Source organism: Cardiocondyla obscurior, linkage group LG10 (assembly GCF_019399895.1).
Source record: "Cardiocondyla obscurior isolate alpha-2009 linkage group LG10, Cobs3.1, whole genome shotgun sequence".
NCBI lineage: Eukaryota > Metazoa > Arthropoda > Insecta > Hymenoptera > Formicidae > Cardiocondyla > Cardiocondyla obscurior.
The window spans coordinates 6,051,804-6,074,943 of NC_091873.1; the positions used below are offsets into that span (position 1 = coordinate 6,051,804).

The 23,140-nt window shown below is 40.1% G+C and overlaps 1 protein-coding gene and 1 long non-coding RNA gene across 8 annotated transcripts in view; one reads left to right on the plus strand and one right to left on the minus strand.

The window, feature by feature from the left end:
• Nucleotides 1-21,944, minus strand: part of LOC139106286 (uncharacterized) — a 102,826-nt gene extending 80,882 nt beyond the window's left edge. Inside the window, exons 1-2 of the long non-coding RNA XR_011546327.1 lie at nucleotides 21,051-21,944; nucleotides 20,893-20,933 (exon numbers count right to left, since the gene is read on the minus strand). This is a non-coding gene — a long non-coding RNA (uncharacterized lncRNA). The remainder of the gene's footprint in view (nucleotides 1-20,892; nucleotides 20,934-21,050) is intronic.
• The window catches only part of Glurib (Glutamate receptor IB), a 212,217-nt gene that overhangs the window by 119,554 nt on the left and 69,523 nt on the right, over nucleotides 1-23,140 (plus strand). The window lies entirely within an intron of this gene.

Below are 23,140 nucleotides of genomic sequence, written 5' to 3' on the forward strand. Positions count from 1 at the left end.
CTTTTTATATGTATACGCGCAATTACTTAATAAAGTATTAAAAAGTTTCAACGGCGAATGCTTATTTACGTAAAATAAATAAAAGAAAAAAAAGACATTTATGCGTTTTAATCATTGGCGAATATATGTGCTTATCGATAAACAATTTTAAACTGGAATAAATTTATTACGGAAAATTTTATTCAATAATGCAAATAAATAGAATTTAAATATCCGCGAGAAAGAGATAAAACTTTTTTTTTTCTCTTTTTTCTTTCTTTTTTTTTTTTAATTTAACACAGGTGTACAAATACATATGCATACCCGAATAATAAAATCTATGCGCGTTCAAGTTTATCTTCAAATCTCACGAAAATCCTCATCTTTTTTCATGTTTTATTCCGCGTCTACTTTCACAGATCTTCATCGTTTTACTTATTTAATGAATATATTACATATATACCCGCCGCAGAAATGTTTCATTCCCCCGCAACTTAGCCCGGTGACAACGACAGATGAGAGGATTCTCCGGTTCTCAAGTAACCAGATGAGTGGTAATGGTAATGTCTCTCGGCGGAGTCTCCTGTTCATGCAGAAGAATATTTTTCACGCGGTATCGCCGAGAAACCGTTCGCCATAAAAGCGGTCTAAACTGCCGAGTTACCGGGGGATAGCGCAGGAATAGAAGACGCGTGAAAAAGGCTCTACGTGTCGCGGAAAAATATCATGCCGCGCGAAAATAAAAAATATATCGGTTTCGTCACTCAATAATACAAGTATTAAGAAAAAAAAAGCCGGTCATGTTTCTTTTTTTGTCTTTTTTTGTTTCCAGATTTATACTTGCCATTATTAATTTTTTTACAGTGTTACGCGTTCTATTAAATTTCGTATTAATATATTTGGTATCTTATTATCGAGACTAGAGGATCTTGGCGAAGTGAGCCGCGTAAAGTATACCGGACCGAAATTAGTATCGTTAGTTTTCGAGATATACGGAAAATGTTTAAGCCACACTATTACTTGGTGACGATGATATCGCGAAAACTACGTAAACTCGCGGGGAAACGCTATTTGTTCCCACCAAGCGAGCAGACAAGCTTCTGGGGTAGCTGAGAACGCGTCATTTCCGATTGTCATTTCTCACGGAAAGGGACGTGGTGTGGCTTGACTGTCCAGGTTAAGGGCCCATTCAAAGTTATCCGCGCAGACACGCAATATGCAAACGTATATTATTCTGTAGTTTGAGAACCCGCCCGACGCGAGTCCAATTTTAGCGCTGAAATTGACTCGGGCATAGTTTTGCACTCGTATATCACATCTGTCACACGGTACTTAGAGATTTATCTTATCTAATTTCTTGCACGAGTTATCGAAGCTCATCAGGATAAATTAAGATGCCCTTAATGTTCGGAAATATATACATACGTACAGCCCGTCGAATATTTCACTAACGAAAAAGTGCATTTCAACGCAAGTTACGCAAGTTCTTAAGAATCATTACAGCAACGAAATTTCAATTAATATACATTATATATGTATATATTATGTAATTTATAAAAAGAAAAATATCTAAGTTATGAATTTCGTTTCGCGGTTATTTGCATAATGTTTTAATTTTGTTGACGCGCAATGACGAATTTCTATACAAACCGTGCACGGTCGATGTGCTCGACGGTTCCTGTGTAGGAGTCGAAGGACTCGAACGCCAGGTCATTACGCTTTCGATTTAAAACTTTCGAATTAGATTGGGAGACGCCGAGTCTTTGCTGTGTCCCCCCGGCCATTTAAAACTTTCGTGACAAACCATCTCGCGACCGACGCCGTGTTCTCACCACGAAATCTCGTTCCTCGCAGCTGCCTTAAGGAATTATTTCCGAACGTTCGTTCTCCCTGTTGTTCCGCATCGCGATCGCTTTCGCTCGGAAACTTGTCGGCTAGCGTGTCGAATCAATTTCTATCTACGCGTCTCCCGAAATATTGAAAGCACTTCCGTTTCACGCCCAGTCGGTTTCTTGCCCGAAAACATAATAATACTTGACATGTTGATTGATAATTGATAACTCAACACTTGCCAATTCACGAGATAACGCGTGCGATTAATTACGCATTTGAAAATAAATTTAATTCAGTAGCGATGCTTAATTAATTGATGATTTAACTCTGTAGCTCGTAAAATAATTAATTTCCACAGAGAGTAACGGGGGTAGAATAAACTAATGTTAATTCTGCAATATATATAAAGTATTCACAAAGGCATTGCGATAATATCGCGGAACGAATTCCCCTCCCGTTTATATTAACAAACGTTAAGCACATTTTCTTCACGTAAAAATATTATATCTATCTAATATTAACATAATTAATCGTAAGACAATCAATATACATGATGTCAAAAGGAATAATATATTAACGCAACGCGAAATTAAGCCTAACAGTTATCCAACAATTAGCTCGCTAATTAATAAATTATCTCTCGTATCTGTATAACATCTGTATAACAAAACTGTCCCGCAATGAGCCAGAGAAATGCACCGCTCAAAGCGTTTAAATATTAGACAATTGTTAATAACTAATAACGAGAATATAGTAGTTAGAAAAGTTAGATATTGAAACGTTTTTTTCGCAGCGTACTAGTCTATTACATGTACTGACTTAGCCAGCGCGCGCTTGACTGCCGCGGCCGCTGATCTCCGGGACCGCCGGCCGCCGCCACGCGGCTCTCCACCACGTCGACCGTGCAACAATGATGGCTGCCGGCTGACGTAACACGCGCACGTGCTCGCAGCTGATCGCGGGCCCGGAGGTCAGCGACCGCGGCAGCCGAGCGCGCGGAACCTAACTCCGTACGCGCAGTAGACTCGCACGCGGCGAAAAACGTTTACATATTTAGATCTTCTGGCTTGTTACTAGTGTAATAATGATTGTCTCGCTATGCGGCCCGATACTAGATAATTTTTTCTTTTAACGACAACCTTTTACTTTTTAAATTTGATACAGTAATAATTAAATCAGCGATTCTTAACCTTACCGAAGTCACAGAACACTTTTTATTAGGAAGAAAATTTGCGGAATACCAAAATTTGAATGACGATTAAAATTGATTTTATGGAAAAGGTTGAAAACCAGATAAATAGTCATTAAATATTCAATACTTTTTTTTATAAATTATGGCAAGTATCGATCTAACAAAATCAAAATATCTAAATGAATTTCTACTCGGGAATATTCATGAAATTAAAAACGGACCACCGGGATAATGCTGCGTTTGACAACGGCAAATGCCATTTTAATACCCTAATACCTTTGATGAAGATTACGAAAGAAAAAAAAAAAAGGAGGCGGTGGTAGGAACGTGCGAGTAATGACACTCCGGGGGTTCCGACACCATCGAAAGTCACGCGAGGCAAGAAACGACCGGCAGAAACGAGAGAACCGTTCCCTAAGTAATAAGAAATCGATAAGAACTGCAGATTGGGTGCAGAAGCGAAGAAAAATCGGCCGGGAAGTATCTTATCGGAGGCTGGAGGATAATCCCTCAGCCGTGCCGTGCCGCGCCGCGACGCCCCGCCGCCGTAAACGTCGATGATTAAATGAAGGTAATCGGCGTGGCGAAACGAATAATTAAGTTCTCCAAAGTAATGAAAAGGCGCGTTACGCTATTTCTCGTCGACGTGAATTTTATGAATTAATAGCGGATTAATATTTTACGACAGTTATAAAGTATGGCGGCATCGGCGAAATACAGAATTTCTATTATATGTATAAGAGGCTTACGTAGCACGTATAATATTATGCATATATAGACTTTAAAAAAAAAAAAAAAAGAGTTCTATAATATTAAATGATTATACAGTTGATATTTTTTAATGGGATGATTTTTAAAAAGAAATAAGAAAAGATTCAAATCAAGACGAATTAAAAATACAGACTCGAAGATAATCGAATGATATTTAGAGAAAAAACATTTCGTATTTGCAATCGTTCGCACCTAAGTTTTCCCTTTCTCTCCCTCCCTCTCTCTCTTATTTTTTTCCCCCGTCCGCTTTCCTTTCTCGCTTTCGTCTTTGCTCGACAAACTTTCTTAATTTGTGCGCAGTTTTTTATGGGCTAATTAATATTGATGATTGAAAAGTGCCTCCACCAGGTGATCAATTTTCATCGGTATTAATAATCGCCAGATCGAAAAGCGGTCGCTCGTCTTTGAGGAGCAAAGCTCACGCGCGGTTCTGATTAAAGCGAAGTTCAGGAATCGAAAGCGTTGACGTAAAAAGGTCGATCGCCAGTCTATGAAGAGAAATGATTTTTATCGACATTTATTCCGCCAAGCAATGAGCTTTTCAATTTCAACGCAGAAAAAAGTTTTTGCGAAAATCTCTCTCTCTCTTTCTCTTATTCTCTTGCCTTGTCCGAAGCGTTTTCCATCGAAAGCTCTTCTCTTCGAAAGTCTCTTTATTGAGAACTTCGTGAGTGGTATGAAACTGCTTGTCAATTGTCGAAAAAGAGTGCATCTTGATAGAAATAATTTTATTCAAAACTAAACGCACACGCACGTGCCAAGATGCACGTATACTTTAATATTCAATAATATATTGAACAATCGTACAGAGAAACTAACATAAAATAATTTTCATTCAAAGTTCCATGAATTGATTCATCTTCGCGAAGCACAAAGAACGAAAAGGAAAAAGAATATAAGCGTCTACAATTTACAATATTAATGTATAGAAAAACGTACTTTAAAATCTGAAAAGGATGTTCGACGTTTGCTAATATTCTCGTGAAACGAACTTTTTCGCGATATTGTTATGCGTACAGCAACACAGTCAAGGAAAAAAGAAGAAGAAAACAACCCCATGAAAACAAGATAAATCGGACAAAATAAATCAAACGGAGTGAATTATATTCTGTACTTTGCTCGCCTGCCGACTTCAACGAGTTAAGCGTTCAGAGCAACGAAAGAAGGCATAATAACTTTGGTTGACGTAGTATAGTACTGTTTCCTTCTCAAGATAATATACTATAACTGTGTATCTAATATAAACGTATTATTATATCATATCTCGGAATTCTCCTCGGATAAAACAGACGTGAAATAAATATGACAAAAAATTAACAAATATTTAAAGAAAAAAAATAAATTAAAATAGGAGAATTTGTGCGAAATACGGATGCGCATATATTTTTCAAGCATTGAGATCACAAGTCATAATTTAAAACTATTTCCGATCGTTCAAAGTCTATCGACCGGGGACGAGGGAAAAGTAGCGCGTTTCGCAGCTAATAACCGATAATCCAGCACATTGCTATCTCACTGGGCTAATTTATGATTATAACGATGCGAGAGTTAACGAAGAGCTTGCGAGAGGGTCTGCTTCACCGTCTGCGACGTTACAAGCTCGTTTGTTAAACTTAAAATTGATCCTCTCTTCGATAGAAGGAGTACCGTGGTACATTAATTACGACGGGATGGCTACGGCTACGAGAGGGAGGATCGGTAGGAACTCTTGTCGCCAGAATTAGAAGGCGTTTCGCACAAAGCGCGGCCTCTCCTGACGAGAGACTCGAATTTCACTTACTGCTCTTTTGTCAGAACTCTTCGACGTACTTCAGAATAGTTTATTAAAGCATGTAGAAAGAGAGAGAAAGTGCAAAGTTGACATTGCTGAATTGAAATATAAAGAGAGTACGTGCATGCCTACGTCATCGTAGAATTATTAATATTCGGATTATCTAAAATTAGAAATATTTCACGTGATAATTATGAGATCGTAAATAACTCGGCGGGTAAAACATACTTCGTTTCGCTCTTACGTTTCGCTTCTATAAATCCCATTCCAATTTCGCGCTTTTCTAACAAAAATGACATTTCGCGAGATAACAATTGGACGATACGGTGGGATTAGCTGCGAGTGCCATCGGCGTCAAAGAAATACGCGCAAACGTCGCGAAAAGGCGGAATACACCCCCTTACAATAGACGGGATTTTGCAATTGTATTCTCAGTCTCTATCCTTATTTGGATTCTATGCAATCGTAGGTACTTACGAGTGCGGATATACCTAACGAGCTCCCCGCGACCAAGCCGAGACGCATTCCGACTAAAGGAAAGTTCAAGCCCGTCCTTAACTCGGCGCGAGCTCGTATAACTTCTATCCGTCGCTCGTCCCCTTGTATAACTTCTGTCCAGAGTTCGTTCCGCGGATAAATAGGTATAGGTACATTTGCATCTCCTTCTTGGATACCGGCTATATTATACATTCGAGCTGTCCTCATTTTCTGCACTTGCCCTTATTGTGAATACCGTCGGCTACACGCTCATTTTTCTACCGAACTTCGACGAACGTTTTCTCGTCGATCCTCTTCATTCTCACAATTCAGTTTTAGTTAAAAATAAAAAATACAAAATAAAAATTAACAACTCTTGTTACGGCGGAGTTGAGAGAACAAAAGAAGAAGAAAAAAAATCTATTCGCCTGCTAGAATTTCTGTCTCTTCGCTTGACTGATGGATGTAATTTTGGAAAACGCAACGCGGAAATAATAATCCTCGGTTATAGTTCAATCCCATTTTGATATCTAATTTTGTCTTCTGATTCTGCGTGCTCGTTATAATTAATGTGATTGCATATGATATTATTGTACGCTACGCTTGTCAGATTGAATTCAGTTCTCGGTAAATTTATATATAACTCATCCCGTTTCGGCCGTCTCATTTTACCCATATTTAGCACATATACATATTTCACGAGTAGATTAAAAAAATCAAATGTAAATTATTAAAATAAAATATTAAACAAATTATTTTTTTATGTATCAATTTAACGAACTAGCTATATTTCTTCTATGCAAGATACAAGCTTCGTAAATGCCTTACGCGTCAAGATTAATCATCGAAGAAGCTTATTCGCGTTAAAACAATTCGGGCACGTATAGCGAGAAGTTCGCTATTTACGCATTGCGTGGTTAACTGTCGGTTAAAAAATACAGCCCGTCCCGCCGAGCGAGCCCGCGTATGGCGCGATATTTCGTTTATGTAGCTACAGCCTCCCTACGTAGTACATACTTGAACTCATTGGAGAGAAATTTACATCCCAAATATTTTGTCAAATATAAAATAAAAAAAAAATTTTTTTTAAAGAAACAAGAGAGATTTAAGCATCGCTTTTTTTATAATCCCTACGAGATTGAGGACGATTCATTGCTAATGTAACAAGCACGTGATTTCACGCGTACTCTCATTTCCCTCACGTTTTCCTTCCCTTCAAACACATCATTTTTTATTCATTCCGTATAACCGTGGCCTTTCCTCCTCCCCCCCTTCAGCCATTAGTTTCGTCCTTTTCCTTTCGGTCTAACTGTCTTCGTTTTACCTGCCCTCCCGCCTTCCACTTCGCGGCTTCGACCGGCTTTTTACACCCGGTCGTTAGGAGCTGGACCGCAAATGTCTCCGCATGAATTCTAATGTTCGACCCTCACCCACACCCGCGTACCTCGCAATTCTCTCCCTTACTCTCTCCTTAGCCTTCCGTCGTCATCCGCGGCCCGGTAATCCCGGCCAGTTTCGCATCCTTCTCCTCCCCTCCCTCCCGTCCCCCGTCAGCCCACCCCCCCGAGCGTTTCCGCAGGCGGAATTTGCAGAGGACCGCCGTAACGCGAATACCGCGGAAGTCGTGTGATACCAGGGAAGCGTTTTGTCCTGCATTTTCATAAGATTCCGACGACGGCGCGTTAAGGCTAATTGTTTCGTTAATTTATGAGCGCTATAGCGGCCCTCCACGCTAACGACGGTGGGTGCTGTTAATTGATGTGAAGTTTCATAGTGTCACTCAAACTGTAAACCGGATGCTATTCCTACGGTCCGCTCGGCTAAGCGGAACACAAAAGGAAAACGACATTCGTAGGAACGCGTCTCCCGACGACAAATAACGTTTAACTTTAAGAAAAATTAATGCAATTCAAGTTCCGACGTTATTAATTGCGTTATTGTTCTGGTTAATAAATTTTTTTTTTTTTCTCCCAAGAAATTTTACATTTTAATTCAAATAATTTATTTTCTAATTACAGTGAACGTCAAATTAATACGTGCTTACGATCGTAAACAGCTTTTCGTCGGATTGCCCGCAAAAACGTTGGATATGCTCGAAAACGGCGCGTTATTCGAAGCAAATAAACGCGAAATGCAGTTTCGCGCATTCGCGCTACAATGAAATTAAACTCGTGGGAATTGGGCCGATTTTATTTCCGTCCTCGTTAGAGAGTAGTGACACGCGCTGTAAACGAAGCGTCCGAAACAAAGGGCTCGATCGGCACGGCATCGTAATTTACCGAAACGCGCCGTGGAAGAACGGTTGACGCTCGTCGAGCGCGACTTTCTAAAATGAGATTTGTGCCGCGCTTTGTCGTCGCGCGGATAATCGCGCAGCCGTCGCAAAGCCAGGGGCCGTTCTGATAATCCAGCCTGACGAGCCTGATCCGGCGGCTCGTTTTTTTTTTCCTTTTTTTTTTTAACGAACCTGCGAGCGACTCGCCGATAAAAATGACAGGACTTTATCAGGGGTCGCTCGTGCTCGGCCATACTGTCGCTGGCTCGATAACGCGGTCTCGCTCTTGCAGGGCGATTTATACGGGAGTCCTTATCGTTCCGGACAGAGAGAAAGAGAGAGAGAGAGAAAGAGAGGGGAGAAATCGAACGTTTTTGCTTTATGAAAAATTGGAAAAAATTATTTCGTACCGACGCCGTGATCCGTACGGATCTCATCCGTCACGGTATCACGGCTCGATATGTCAAGTCTATCTCGTTATAACGACGCATTTTCTGTCAGCGTGGATCAGATTGTGCGTCATATGTTAAGAAAATTTGCCAACGCTCGCGATCTATACAAGTGTCATCTCCAGCAGAATCCTACCTACCGGATCCTACGATCGCGTTACATCTCGCAGAGTAAAATATACAATATTAAAAATAAGACGGGGGAAGGTGGGTGTATTACGAATTTTTGAGTCGCGGATAATTTTCAGCGCAGATATTACACAAAGTTAATAGTACGTTCAATATCGGTGAGATTTAGACTTGGCTCGCAGCTGGTGCTGGGGAATACCGCGCGACGGGATAAGAAAACGATCGGGTGGCAGGGAAACGTCTGCTGTCTCGCGGAGGCCGGGAATTGCGTTATTTGCGTTAGCGAAAAGAAAAAATTAGCGGAATTCGAACGATCTGTTCGCTTTACGCGCACGCCGCGATTTATTCCTCTTACCGGTAATCGCGAAGACAACTATTTTCTCGGCCATTTTTCCGCCCATTTGCCGCACCATTTTTTCACGTCGTACCTACCGGCTCGAATGAAGACAAACGCGGCACGGGAGACGGCGATACACGTATATAAACGCGTATGTACGTACCACGTGTGCACCTAAAATATATATATATACCTCCTCGCCGAGGTTAAGTGACGTGGCACTGGCTTTATGGAAATGAACGGGGAAGTTCTGCATTTACGGCGACGCCGACGCAAAGTTTTCCCTGGAATTCGGTTCTACCGCGACGTCGACGTCGGGACATTCAAGTTTTAGCCGGGACGAAAGGGCGCGGGGTCGCGTAATATTTCGAAAGCGAAATGTCATTTGCTGTGATTAAAAGTTTATAGCAGTTCCGGATTTAATGCGAGTTATCGCGCAATTGCTTATTTACGCTTCTCGCGCATCTATGCCGTAAAATTCTTCAATGGGAAAAAGAACAAAGAAAGGAAAAAAAAAAAAACAAATCTTTTTATCGCACGAGGCGGAGTGTATAACACGCCACTCGGACATTCAAAACACATCACGGTAATTTGAAATTAAAAAGGGTGGTAATAGAATTCTAAATTAATTCAATCAGTTTTGTTTTATATATCCCGCGCGATGTATGGAAGTAAGTTTTTAAGTTTGAAAGGAGAGAGAAGGAGTGGCGAAACTTGTTCGACTTCTTTTCTCCGACTAGATATTAAATTGCAGTTCAGGTGGAATGTACTATTTACATTAACTTTTGCATTTTATCATGTGTCGAAGTTATCGAATGTATACCCGGCGTTGTAAATAGAACATAAAGTTGCTTGAAATAAATTTTCTACCTAAGTCGAATGACTTCGTCGAGACATTTTTAAATCTCACGTCGTCTACAATAATAGGAGATAAATTGTTAAAGATATTTATAATTATATTACGTCAAATTTATTAAATTCCTAATTATTCTTTGAAATAATTCTAAAAAATTAAATTTATATAAGATTTTATAACTAAAAACGTATTTCAAAATTTATATTACGCGTAATTTGCCGTCGATTGTAAATATATATCGCGTATCGGCTATTGTGTAACTGGTAAAAACTGTTTCCCTATCGTGTATTGTAACGTACGACGGATATGAACGTCAAGTCCAACGATGTGAATCCCTTGTCCAGAGAAACAAGCGAAGAAGTTTCGCATTTACCGCGACGCCGGCGAAAACTTTTCGCTGGAATTTCGGGTCTTGCCGAAACGAGGGACAGAACGTCCAAGTTTCAGGAAGAAAGGTCGAAAGGCTGTCGGCCCGACCGGAAATGCGTTTCCAAGATGAACCGGCACCCTCTCCCCCCCTTCCCCCTTTCCTCTCCTCACTTCACGGTAAACTTGGACATCAAAAAAGCGCTGGCTGGAAGCGTGTCCGGAATTTTTCGCTTCTTTCCCGGATAAGAAGTATTGAAATGCGACGTACAAACTTTGACGCGACTTTCCCAGATCTTCCCGAGTTACATGTACCTTTATCTTACTCAATCGATCGCGCTCGTCTCATTTCTCTCCGTCCACGTTGCTGTATCCGATTGCTATATACGCATTATTATTTTTTTTTTTGTTATATATATATACTTTTTGGTTTAATGTCCCTTTACAATTCGTAATTCCGTTATTTGGGAGACGTAAAACTTTATAGAGGAGAAATTTCTTTTACGAAAGAGATAATACGAGACAGTATATGGGAGAGAAACATTCCTTTTATTTCGGATTTTCTTTTATGCTTCGAAGTTGAGCGAGCTATAATATATATTTTCCCAGTTATGAAACATTTCGTAACATTCATAAATAATAATTCTATTCATTTCTATGCCAGCCTGCGTGAAAATAATTTAAAGCGCCTAATGCACGTGTGTATTAAATGCGCGATAATATTTAGTACATTAATGAATCACCGTTGCTCTAACCATTCAACGCAATCGTACGAAATAACTTCTTGTAAATTAATAATTTCACACAATGTATTCGTTTATACTTTAATAAACTTGGGCGCGCTTTAATAAGCTTGGGAATTAAGTGAATGCGGAATCGGACGCATTGTCGATAACGTACATGAGCGGCTTTCCTCTTTGCGACAGACCATATTCTGTCATTAATTAAAGGCTGCTTGCGTTTCGAGTGATTTGATTTAGGTGCACGTTTAAATCAAAACGGCAGTCGTGAGCGGCAATATGTACGCCTGATTCTATTACGCGACTTAAAATGTATTACGTGTGTACCCTTCGAGTCGTTTGTTTTCACCTACGCGCGAGTTATAATCTTCTTACACTTGGCGAATGTGCACGCGCATGTGTATATCACCGTGCATGCGGTAACTACGTACATTCCGAACGTTGGATTATCGCTTCGGTACAATTTCCACGCTATTCGCGTTCTCTCCGCGACGTCTCGTAATTCACAAACCACCTACAACCGAAACCGCCCGCTCTCCTGGCCCGAATATCTGGAGCAGAAAGAGCTTTCGAGGGCGTCGACGAGAGATACGAGAAGAAGAGAAAGAGAGAGACGAAGAAAGAGAAGGAGAAACGTAGACAAAAATACAGCAACGGAGACGGAATCGAGAGCGAAAGAGAGCGAGGGCATTGAAAGGAAAAAAAAGAAAGAATAAAAAAAAAAGAAAAAATACGAGAGGCGACTTTAAAACGGAAAAGAACGGAGAGTTTCTCTTATAAAATATCACGACACTTTTTCTCCACCTTGGCCCTTAGCCTTCATGCCGACGCGACTCCGTTTTCTTCGACGACCGGGCTTCAGAGAACGCGCGAAATTAAAATCGGCATCGGCTGGTCTTGAACGCGAGAGCCAATTGATACGAATTACCGAGTCGCGCGTAATGGCATTACCTCGCACACGCCGCGAGTCTTTACCACGTTGTTTATTTAGTAAAAGTAAAAGTAAACGCTTGCTGACGACAAAGTCATTGCATTGCCCGCGATCTCGGTTTCATTATAAAAAAAAAAAAAATAGCAAACGACTCTTTTTCCTTTTTATCGGCACGATTTAACAGCTTCGTAGAAAAATAGCAAAATATTTCGCGATAATTCGCTGATTTTACAGATCTGTGGAAATCAAATATCTCTCGTCAAGCGTTCACCATTAAGATGGATTACATGTGTTGCGTCACAACAATTAAAATCGAATTAAACCATGATAGCGTTAGTTTAACCGGCGCAGTATCGTGGGACTCCTGTCATTGTAAACATAATACGACACAATCGATCAACCGACCGAAATCCTGAATATTCCTCGATAATAATAATCCCCACATTTAATGGAACAAATCCTGCTGGGAAAATTTACGGCTGGCTCATATTCGCCCGGTTTGGTTATTCTTAATCGTTTTTCGATATGCGATCCTATCCCTATAGATTCTCCCTAAAACTTCCTCGACCCGCGCGGCCGCCATATATTTCGCGCCGCGCCAACTAGACGATAATCTTGTATCTTCATATTATAGTTGTTTAATATGAACATGCACGGTACGAGTACGTAATATACGAATACATAAAAGTATGCATATATGCTTCTGTTTTTAATATACTTGAGATTTTAACAGAAAATTAATATTTTATTCAAATATAAACGTATGTTCGTATATTTTTTTTTTTAATCATATTTTAGAAACGGAGCTATTCTCAACTAACAATCTATTTTTTTTTCTTTTTATTTTTAATATATATATTTTTGTAAAGGAGCTTCTTTCGACCTGAAGAAAAAAAGTAAACGGCGCTCGCTTTGTAACGTCTAGTTCTATTTAAAACAAAACTGTAAAGAATAATTAAACCCGGAGGTTGAAATTATTCAAAAATAATTAAAAGCGCAATTTTAATTGTTACTTTATCGACCGTTTCATTAGTTAAAAATTGTCACTAATTAATAACTGAAGTTAGAACGTTGCTGCGCTCAGCTCGATTGTCGTTAAATTACGTTACGAATGCTCTCGCGTCGGATCGAAATTAGAGCGATAGGTAAGTACGAGGTTACAGTTTAAACGAAAATAATTGTTCGTTATCGACGTCGAAGTTCCTGACCAATGGTACGGGACAGAGCTACTAATCAGACAGCAATATAGGTAGAGCGGCGAGACTGTAATACGGATAGAGATGAAGCGGAATCAGTCGGGTGGGGAAGAACACGAAGAGTGTGAGAGCGGTCCTTCCAATAGGATTAACCCTCGTTCCGTTAATCCTTTTATTGGGGCGGCAAATCCTGCGACAGGTCACGAAAGAGGGTGTCTGCTGGACCCGGATTCGCGAGCGGATATCCCGGCGATGGGGACCGGGACACGATCCCAAGTATATCGAAATCGCTATTAGACTCCCGAAGGTTTAACGACGCCGATAACGGTCTTATAAGGGTCCTACGTATGTCCGCTGATATCGAGAATTTTCGGCCATTCGATTTCGAGCTCGCTGACCCCTGGCGAGCCGATAATTTTTGGAAAGCCCGATTTCCACCCAGGTTTTTCAGTCGTACATATATATATATATATATACGCGCGCGATAATGTCATCTCGAGTTGGGTCGCGATCGATATTTCACAGCTTTACATCATTTCACGTACAACCTTTCATACGTTTTATGATAAACATAACGCTGCCGAGTTCTTGCCAGCCGAGAATTCTATGCCGACGGTATGTATAACGTTTGGGAAAACGAAAGAACCTTTTTTGAGTTAATCACCGCTTACTGCTTTTCGACCGTCTGGCGGGAAAGCAAGGTAAAAAAAAAAAAAAGAAAAAAAAGTGTTAGAGATTATACAATGCGATGCTAAAAGTACGGATGAAGAAGCATTAGCTCCCTTCAGATATGGAAACGGAAGGCGATGAGATCCGAACGTGATAAATGGGAATATGTTTGATGCGTATAGACAGATCTATTCGCGTTACGCGTTGGCGGCACATGTTACGCGCACACGTACATGCATTCCCCCCCCTTTCTCTCCCTCCAGATAAATGCGAAAAATGGAGATCGTGCGAAACGAGAAACGGGAAAGTGAGGAAAATCAGTGTCAAAAGAAGAGTGTAGAGTTGCATTTACATGCGAATCCACGTTTTTCCCGTTCCTTTGCGGCAGGGATGATGTGCGGCATCAAATGACGGCGACGCGTTTCACTACTTTAATGTCCATTGGTATGTCTGGGATTAGAGTCGCATGTTTCTCCGCTACAAAGTGAATTTAAAAAAAAAAACTCAACGCGCGAGCCCTTGCACACTAAATGGAATATTACCTCTTCATCCGCAAAAGAATATAAACCGCGAAAAAAATGATATCGCATACGAGGTAAAGCCAAAAATTAACGCGCGCGTTTAATTAAATCCCACGTCAAAAAAAAAAAAAAAAGTGGGGGGACGTGGTCAAAATTTTACTTCCCACCCTCTTCTTGCCCAGTGCAATATCTTTTTATTAACTTTTCGCCGAATTCGATTTCGGCGGCGTTAAGTGATACGGTCAGCTGCTTCTGTGAAACTGATCGAGCGTAATCGATACATCACCAAGTATACCGTTGGCTTCTAATTCAAACATTTTGTACGCGAATAAATAGCGCCTTTGTGAAGACGAGGTAATATCTGGATTATCTATTTGCTTTCAAGCCGCGGTACCTAAGTCGAGCTCCCTGCTCTTCACAGTTAAATGGCTCACTAGATTCGCCAGCGTTTGATGTTCGCCTATGTACAGGATGAACAGGATCATACATATATTCCTCTATTCGAAGTTTACAAATCCGATCTTGCTCGCGCAGTTGCGAACAGTTCGATACTTGTGATTAGAACAATGCGAGAGAAAATTATAGAGGTGGTCGATGACTGAGAAAGAGGCGACGGAAATAAAGAAATATGTAAATTAGATTTACTCGATTATTGCGATTATCTACATCTCGAGTAAACTAATTAAACTTTCATCAAAGAGTTCGCGATACAAAGAGATATATAGCGAAGTCTACATTCGCGTTCATGACTCAACTAAGATTGATTTCCGGTCGCGTTTACGATCAAACTGGTCATTCAATTCGATGCTCTTCGACACGTATGCGGTCAGAGACGTCGCGTCTATACATAGAGCACTCTCGACTAATTAAATTTGTACAAAGCAAGTAAAAAATTGTAGCTTTATGTCGAAAAATATGTAAAAAAAAAGGGGGGAAAAAATTAATGAAAATGTAACGCAGCTGTTTACATTATCTTTGCTTAATTATTACTGAAAAAGGGACAACTTTTAATTTTGTAAAAGTCTGAGTATTGCATGAAAAACTCAAAGTATTAAAAAGCGATTTTAATTAAATTTTTTATGAGGAGAAATATTTGTCAAATACGTTCCGGGAGAGTTTTCGAAATACACCGTTTCAATAACGTCGTTTATGCGCGCGCCAACATTAATCAGTACACATAACTTTTTATACTTGAAAAACAGGCAGGTGTGCTTAAACGGCAATGTTCGCGTTGCCTTTGTGTGCGTTTATTTGTTCCATGCTATTACTGTCGGAATTTGTCAAATAAGATTTACTAAGCCAATCGTGATTTATTTATGAATCCAACAAAATTCTCGCAAAGAGAATAATATAAATGGAGAGAGAAAAGGGGGGGAGGGAGGAGCTTTGAGATGAAATTACCCAAGCGATATTGCGAAAACTAAATTCAACGTAATTTAATAAACTCGCGTTTCCTAGGTAATAATCGCCGTTTGGCAACTACATGTGACGCGAGTGATCGTTCCTCTGGCAATGAGGGACGTGTGTTACGGCTCAATGATTCGCTTGGCTTACTTACTGTCGATATTCGTACGTGTATACGTGCAGACGCATTTCTCTTCGCACGAGCGGGCTTACAAATCCGATTGCAGCCCCGGGCCGTTGTAGCAAGCCGACTACTGGTCTTTTCGAGGTGCAAAGCGAGAGGGGGGAAAAAAGAAAAAAAAAGAGAGAGAGAGAAAAAAAGAAAAAGACGAGCCGAAGGGGAAGAATGAGAGGAAACATCACGAGAATCGGGAGGAAGAAGGAAAGGCCAGTTTCCGATTGAACAGGGAGGATTTGAGAAAAGGGGTAAAAGCGAGGGTGCGCCCTTACAAATAGAATGGCGAAGGAGACCCGACGGTTTTATCGTCGGGGCGATAGAATCTACGAATACGGCCACCACCAATCGTTTGTCTCGAGAAAACGCGACACGCGCGGGGTTCGACTAGCGTCACTACGTGATTAATCTTCGACGCGATCACCTTGCCAAAGGCCCGTTTCGTTCACACACGAATTGAAACGCAGATCGTGCATAATTCATAAAAATTTCTTTCCATACATTTATATTTCGCGCACGTGTCGATTAATTTATTAAAATTCTTCCGCTACGTTTCTTCCCTATCCAAATTGAACCTATTCAAAATAATTTGAACAAAATCTGAGCGCGGCCCGCCTTTGAAACAACAGAGGGGAATACTTTCGTTACGATATGTGCGTGCTTGTGCTTTCCAAATTTTTGACGTAATTAAGCGCGTTTAACTCTCAAGTATGCGAAAGGGATGCTCGATCAAGTAGGCGGCAGATGGTCGCAGTATTATCGACTCTATGCATTGGCTCATGACTGAACAAGTTTAGCGTCTATTATTATACTAAATATATCTACTCGCGTAGCTAGCCTGGGTCAGGCTAATGATGCCGGCAAACTTTGCACACTGCACGGACAGGTGCTACGTATATGCAGATGATACTTCTACTATCTAACTTCGTTATATATATGCACAGTTGACGCTAAGATATACGTTATGCAACGACTAAACGATAAAATAGATATGATAATGACGCGTGATATTAAAATTCATATTTATTGAGAGCAAATACATTTATTATTAATTCGAGTTCTAAATACGTATCGAGGAACGAGTGTTAGATTATTTTATTTTATTTTTTATTATTTTCCTTTTTATTACCTGAGAGCTTTATGAAAAACAAGTAATTAAATTATTTATTCATATTCGATCGATAAGTAAATTTTTTTTTCCGTTTTATTAATAAACTGAATTTTAATTTTCGTACATTCTTATACGCGTTAGAAGTATATTTGCCGGGTAACGCGATAAATACAATTCAACCGGTCGCAGGTGAGAAAATCGAAATGAGGATCGATAGCAGAGGGATAGCTTCGTTCTAATCCCGATCTCGATTAGAAAATATTTCCTCCGCTCGGCTTGTCTTCCGTTATTTTTAGTCAAAAGTTTCTAGAAGGCCATTTCGTAACTTAGAGACAATCAAGGGGAACGCTCACCGGTGAGAATACTCGGGAGGGCAAACTTGAATATCACGAGTAAAATTATTTTTTACTCGCAAAGTTTCGAGTACCTGTCATAATGTAACTGGGCGGTCTTCAACTGGGTTGCGATGATGGTGTCACCCCGCCTTGAAGCGGGGGAACTAGACAAATCTCATGGCTCCACTCGACAGTATGTAAGACCGTTCTTCCGCGACAGTAAACTTAGCAAGATTGGTTACGTTACCGTACTTTAACCTTGGGCGTTATAATTTCCTGCCATAGAGATATCTGTATCTTTCAAGGAATGTTACCGTGGCTAATGACGGCGATTTAGCAATTTAGATTCCCGCGATACAGAAGTAAGATAATCGAAATTTGTTTTGCCGAAAACGGGGAAACGGGAGCCGGCGTCGCGCGTTCCATTCGTTCGTTTCCCTAACGAGTATCTTATCCCGCAGGATTCTTAAACCACCGGCGGTATAACTTAGCGAAATAGACGCCGACGATAGCGCGAACAATTTCGCGAATCTTGCGACAGGGCGCTCGCGAATACTCCGCAGATAGATACTTGTACGTGTCGCCGACATTATATTTAGCAACTGGAGAACAACTAATTCCAACTAGCGTTTACGAACCATTTAACTTGGCAACTTGTTCTATCACGCATGTTCCTATTTGTCCTTTAACAGTCGTGGCGCCCGTGTAGATGTATCGGTGCGCGGAGGTGCGATGCAAATACGCGGGCGGGCATGCACCGACCTTATCAGAATTATCAGTGCACTGTTCCTGGCCCTCCCGTATCCGTATGAAGTTCTCGCGCACAATAGACAAAGTTTCCGCGACCCGAACGATTATCTCGATTTGAGCCGGCGCGCTTGGAGGCGCATACGAATTCTATAGAAATCGCGAAGAGCGAAATACTCCTAAGTGATCGTAAACTCGGCGGGGAACCGCATGCATATTATCGTATCTACTTAGCGATGAGCCGCGATCGTTGCGATAAAACTAGATGCGGTCACCGATGACCGGCAAAGGTTTAATAATATGAGGGGGAAAAGAAAAGAAAGAAAAAACATATTTCTTTACGACTCGCAATCTTACGTAAACGCTCATAAATTCAACATAGATCACGTTAAATATTAAAGATTACGGCGATGAAAGCCAGTGGTATAATGATGTTTCCAATTAAAACTTGAAAATGTACGTTAACGAGGGAGTGCAGACTTGCGTGGAGTTCGGTTAGAAAATTGGGTCAGACCACTCTAAAGTTTCCTGGGATCGTATAAAAATTTCCCATACTTATATACCGCTGTTCTTGCCATCATTTTTTTTCTCTCCTTTTTTTCTATTTTTTTTTCTTTTTTTAATTTCGATACATTACTTTTTTTCTGATTAGCGCGTTCGTGCAGACTTTTTGTTGCATTGTTATACCTTGCAGTAAAAAAAAAATTTACTTTAATTTAATTTAATTTAATTTAATTTAATTCAACGGTAATTATTAACTGAACGACCATTACCGCGAAACGAATCAAAGGTAGCTCGGTCGCGCGGTTCGTTTCTCAAGATCTCCGGGTGTGGGAGTTTTCATTTCGACGGAAGCTGAAAGTCGCGGCAGGAAGTAGCCATTATTCTTTTCGGTACGATATGTGAGAGCGTAATAACGTCGAGGAATTTTTCGAGGACCGTCCGATTTTCCCGCTCTGCGGGCTCCGGCTTCTAGCTCGCGGATAGTTTTTTCCTCTCGTTTCCGGGCGAGGTGAAACTTTCTCTCCCTTCTTCCGTCTTCAAACACCAGCCCAGTGTAAGGATTCAGCTGTGCGTGAAAGCAGACGGGGCACGAAGTCGACGAGGAGCTTGGTAGGAATCTTATTGTAGTGGGATTTAAGAGAATTCAGCACGGCACGAAATTCTGAACAGGTCTGGTCTTGCTTAGAAGCGGCGCACTTCGTGAAACACCTTGCGGGGCACCCTGACAAGGGTCTGGCAAAGCGCGTTGACGAGGGTGAAAGTAGCATTTGAATTGACAAATTGAAATAAAGAGTTTACGACTGTTGCTTCGTGCCCGCGTATCAACCGTATGCGATTTTAATAATTCACGCCGCGTACTAATAACGCTATAATAAAAGTTAAATTACAAAAATGTAATTTCGTTGACTTAACATTAAAAAAAAAAGAGACTTTTTTTTAATCTACGTCAACGTTCGAGTCTTGTTACAAAAGCCCTTTGTGTAATTTAATTTCTAAAAAAATCGATTTTCTGGGAAAAGTACTCCTAGTGATTGTGGCTGGACGTTCACTTTTCTGTCTCGTTTTTTAGTAGATCGAACGCGGTAAGAAATATATTGTACTTGACCAGATAAAAGAAGAATATAAGGTACCTTCTAAAGAAATAGTATATGCTTAGACAGGCTATCCTGATTTAGATGGAAAGCTATTAAACATATATATTAAAGTCGCCAGAGTTTTTTTTTTTTTTTTTAGCGCGTCGAATCGTCGAATCACAGTGGCGTTTGCAATTTTCTTAGCGTATTACCTGCGTTAGCGAGTTAAAGTAAACGGCGCTTTCGTAGCATAATCATGTAATTAAAATGCTAGGTGGCCCCGTTTGGCGACATCAACTCCCCCCTCGCGCGGTCTCGCGAGCGAAATTCCTTCAGCCATCCTGGGTCTTTTATGCGTTATTAAACGAAGTGGAACCGAAAACATCTATTCTCTCACTGAAATTTTCTATTACTTTCCACTTCGCTAGTAACCTCTTAATTAATGTATTCACGGACCATTCATATCCTTTTCTGTAACGTCGGCTATATAAAGCTGAGAGAACTTATGATTCTTGAAGAAAAGAAAGGTACATTCCTCCAAAGAGCAAAGATAATTTTGCATAAAATTAATGCCGCTTGTTCTCAAGTGTCCCAACAAATCATTGTTAAGCCGTAATTACGCGACGACCTATAAACGTCATTTATACTGTGACGTAGCCTAGAATATACTTTAGTACATCGCCGTCCAGTGGAAAGTACATTGTCACGTGTCCCGTCACATGTAGCCGTATAAAGTCGCATTTAACAGGATTTTTGGTAGGTCATGCATAAAATTGTTATAATAAAGCGAGAAACTACACGAGAGCAGGCGCGAAAGAGAAATTTCAGTTTACGCAACTTTGGTATGCTTATTGTGTACCGTACACCGCTTTGCGTATCGGTTTGAAACTTCTACGACATATCGAAACAAATAAGATAGGCGCAAGCAAGCGTTTCGGAATTGCAATATTGATTCCGCACTAGAAGAAACTATGAGCGCGCTACGCGAGCACTATTTTTCGAAACGTCCTGATTTCTAACTACGAAAGAAAAAAGAAATTGTACGACTCACCGATGCTGAGCTTCAGCGGAGTTGGAGATTTCTGCCGGTGGCTGTAACATAAAATAAAATATATTATTGTAGACGTGTAATATGGTTCATAAAATTAATTAAAAAAAAAAGGGTAAAGGTTTTTATTTTATATTTTATTTTATAAAATGTATATTCACCTAAGAGTTGCTCCGCCGATGCAGGATGCCTATCCTGAGCCTGCTCCTCCTCTCAGTTGCGACGTCGTGACGAGCCATCCTTCCGCGCACAAGTCACTCGCGAACACCCCGACCGTGATTTTACAATTATTTATTACGTACGCGCGTTTCTGTTCGGCACTCCCGTTTAAAATAAAGCCACGACAAAGAAAAATACGCCCGAATACTGTACGAAATTCGCGAAACGACCGACGAACCGACCGCGGTTCGTATAATTTTTTAATCGGCGATAACGACACTTTTGTAGACGACGGTGGATGCATCCGCGTCGATCTGTAACAAAAAGAAATTACATTTAATTGTAGAGATGCTATTTAACCATTAAAGAAGAATGCACGTGCTTCTAAACGGTATATACACCGGTAAATCACCTCAGAGAGATGAGCGCATAAGTGAGAATGTAGCTTACTTTAAGGAAAGGAGCGTAATCACACGTGCTCTTCTCTTAATGTGGATGGGGAAGAGAAGATAGTTCTCATGCCGGAAGGAATTCGTCGAGCGCGAATGCGAATTACTTTCGGCACGGACACACGTGGCTGCTGTACAGTGCGTAGTGAGTAGGTACGTGTACTGTGCGCGACCGCTGGAGAAGGACAAAGCGAGAGTGGGAGTGGTGGGGGAATATACCTAGCGCGCGGCACGTAGGCTCGCGCTCGCTCTCACCCAGTCCCCCCCGCCTCACCCCACCTCCCCCCGCGCCTATCTATTCGTCGCTCTCGTTCAATTTAACTGTAATATTTAATTAGTATGTCCAGACAATGACGGTACTTTCATCAAGTCGTACGCGATCTTGAAAATTGCGAAGACCGTCTTTGCCTGGACATATTAATTAAATATTAAAATTAAATCAAACCTCAAAATTGTTGTCTTGATAGCCGACGTAATAAATAACAGCTAATTAAAACGTCACACCAATTTTTTTTTGTGAGATTTAGAATAAAATATTAAGAAATATGGTATAAAAATTCTTGAATCGCGACATGAGAATATTAATATTATTTAAACTCGCAAACGTAGAAAGTAAAAGAATTTTTTTTTCTTGTCGTTAATATAATATTACCATTTTTATTTATTAGTTTTAATTAGCTGCTGTACTTAAGATAAGTAATGCCCACTTTGAATTTATTATTAAAAACGACCATATGTTACTTTCAATTAGCATTCAATTAATGAGTAATTTTTTTACTTAAGTTTATACCACGCGGCAACTAGAAAACTAATTAAAATTTAACGAGTTATCTTATGGCTATTTCGTTAACTAGTAGTGAAAATTATGTATGCTGGGAAAAAAAAAATATTTTACAGGGACAAGAACTGCTATACGTATATGCTTTGCTTAACATATTGCGCAGTCGCTCATGAAATTGATCAAGTGTTTCAAAATTTCGAAATTTTAAAGAACAAAAAGTTCAGGAACTTATTAATTTAGTTAATATATTTTTACGTGCACTCTTCTGGATTCATAAACTATATATATTGTGAGCTATAAAAATTATTTTATATTTGTTCTCACTTCCCTATCTGCTATTAAACACTTTCGTAAACGATATATACATATATATACATAAAATTATAATATTTATTTAACCTAATTTTGCATTTTGCATTAAACATAAACTGTAATTAATTATTGGCACAGATGTATGTTTTTGTAATTATCAAAATACATGCCATTTTCAATCGTCTTACCTCAAACCAAAAATAAAAAAGATAACAAAAATCGAAATATAAAGAAGAAGATCGTTTAATTAAATTCTTATGATACCGAAGTTGTCTTCAAATTACCTAAATATTGTAATTCCTAAAATCGATGCAAAATTTATGAAACGTACCGAATACTTTCATAAAAGACGTGCAGTAAACGCGTAAAACTGTAGTGCAACTCATACAACCGGATGGGAGGTATGGCAGAGACGTGGCGCACACAGTACACTGCGAAGTACGAAGTGCACAGGTGCACAAGTCCTTGAGGGAAATACTGTTCGCGGATGTTCCTCGAGATAACATCCGTCAGTTACAACTTACGATTAGAGCGAAGCTTCGCCGTGCGT